At 37.9% G+C, this 2,439-nt stretch overlaps 1 pseudogene; it reads left to right on the top strand.

Moving 5' to 3' along the window:
* The first annotated feature begins 1,332 nt into the window (after positions 1–1,332).
* On the top strand, positions 1,333–1,886 carry LOC123391945 (annotated as a pseudogene).
* The last annotated feature ends 553 nt before the right edge of the window (positions 1,887–2,439 follow it).

Below are 2,439 nucleotides of genomic sequence, written 5' to 3' on the forward strand. Positions count from 1 at the left end.
CACATAACATTGCACAAAAATCAATCATGATTCTATATGCTAACAATAAATAATTTAAAAATGAAATATTTATATATGTATATATATATATATATATATATAGAGAGAGAGAGAGAGAGAATGAAAATATATCTATTAAATGAAATACTTAAGTGTAAACCAGACCAAAGTTATACATGATATGTATACTGAAAATGAAAAAAAAATAATAAAAACTTGTCATAAGTAATTGGGGATATGTAGCATATTCACAGTTGGGAAAGCTCAATATTATTAAGCTATAACTTCCTCATAAATTGATCTATATATTTAACAAATTTTAATCAAATTCTGGCAGAATTTATTGTAAAAATAGATAAGGATATTCCCAAATACATTAGTAAAGCAAAATAGAGTCTAGAAATAGACTTATACAATTATGGATAACTAATTTTGACAAATTTACAGACATAATTCAATGGAGAAAGCATGGTTTTTCTTCAAAAAATGCTACTGGGACAATTGAACATAAATACAATTTAAACCTTGCCTAAAGGTTTAAATTAAACCTTGTCTAAAACTTCACACCTTATGAAAAATTCACTGAAAATTGATTATAGATCTAAATATAAAATGTAAAATAAAAATTTAGAAGAAAACAGACACACACAAATCAGGATGTTGGCTTAGGCAAAGAATTTTTAGAATGACATCAAAGGCATATTGTTAAAAAACACATAAAAAATCTGATAATTTGGATTTAATCAAAATCTAAATTTTTTGTCTGTGAAAGACACTGTCAAGAGAATGAAAGAATAAGCTACATATTCAGAGAAAACTGCGTATCTAACTAAGGACAGGTATACAGAATATGTAAAGCTCTGTCAAGATCAAAAATAAGAAAACATACAAATCCAATTTTCAAAATTAGTAATGTCCTTGAGCATATATTTCACCAAAGAAGATCTATAGCTAGAAATGAGAACAAGAAAAAATGCTGAACTCTCATTACCATTAAAGAAATTCAAATTAAAACCACAGTAAGGGGGCACCTGGGTGGCACAGTCAGTTGAGCATACAACTCTTGGTTTCCTCTCCTGTTGTGATCTCATAGGTCTCTGGATAGAGCCCTCCACTTGGGGCTCTGCCCTCCACATGGAGTCTACTTGGGTTTCTCTCCCTCTTTGCCTCTACCCCTCCTCCCTCTCCCTTTCTCTGTCTCAAAAACATCAATAAGTCTTTAAATTACACAAAATAAGACACCATTAGTGGTCCCACCAGGAGTTGGTGCTGCACGCTTGTGCCCTTGTCTCCTGCAACTCTTCCCAGCTGTCTGCCCAACTCAGGCAGGTGATGCCAGTGGATCTCCGCAAGTTGCTCAGGCCTTTGATCCTACAGGAAGCAGACAAGATGTTGCAGTATCCACTGTAGGTCAAACACACTAGGCCGGGGGTCAACCAGCTGGACAAAGTGCTGATGGCTCACCAGGTTAAGAACCAGCCGACTGGTATTGTTTGGGATGGACTTGATCAATTCTGCACCTTGGTCTTGACAGATCCAGATGCTCTTAGAAAGGACTGTGAAGATAGGGAATGGCATCATTTCCTGGAGGTCAACATGAAGGGCAATGCAGTCAACAGTGACACAGTCCTCTCTGATTATGTTGAGTCTGGGCTTCCAGACAGGGAAAAGGGACAGCTTTTCTGATGTCTGGCTGGTTTAATTGCAGAACAGGACAATGACGGTTGATGAGCCCATTCTCAGCAACTGATCGAAAGACCACCATGGCCAATTCAAATTAGCATCTTTCTACTAAAGTACAGCTCAGGCCCCTCAGTGGCCAGCATGTGTTACCAGGCTGAATAGACTATATGCCCAAATGCTACGAGCAGCCGCCTGAGAAGTAAGTGAATGCTAGGAGTCAGAAACCAACTGGAGGTCTCCAGCAGTGTTCTCGAGTTCAGTGGTGCCTATAGATTTCTCTTGCTTCTCTATCCCCATTCTCACAGGCAAAGCCTGAGCAAACAGATAGTGGTTTAGGGTTAATTTTCCTTCTTCCTGTCCTCCATAATTCTAAAGGGTCACACCCTGGTTTATGTTTTGATCAAATTTAAACTCCATTGGGGGGGATATTTTGGTAGTAGAATGGGGTCATCAAGTTGTCAATGTAACAACCTAGAATTTAAGGAATAAAGAATTCAGGTAACAAGACCCAGTCTACAATACTACAATAATAGAGCACAGCATCAAAGAATCTTTAAGGGAGATTTAAAAAAGAGAGAGAGAGAGAGAGAGAGATTCATTGCCTCTGCTTTTGTGAACCCATGTATGCCAGGAATGGGGCAATCCCTGTACCAGTAGATGAAAGATTACTCCAAACTTTGCTGTGAAAGAGAGAAGGCAAGGGGATCAATGCTCAAGGGCCCAGACCCTTTGCTCTTCTTTGCTCCTGCTTTTATT

This window comes from Mustela putorius, unplaced genomic scaffold, assembly GCF_011764305.1.
Source record: "Mustela putorius furo isolate JIRA1106 unplaced genomic scaffold, ASM1176430v1.1 tig00000407_pilon_pilon_pilon, whole genome shotgun sequence".
NCBI lineage: Eukaryota > Metazoa > Chordata > Mammalia > Carnivora > Mustelidae > Mustela > Mustela putorius.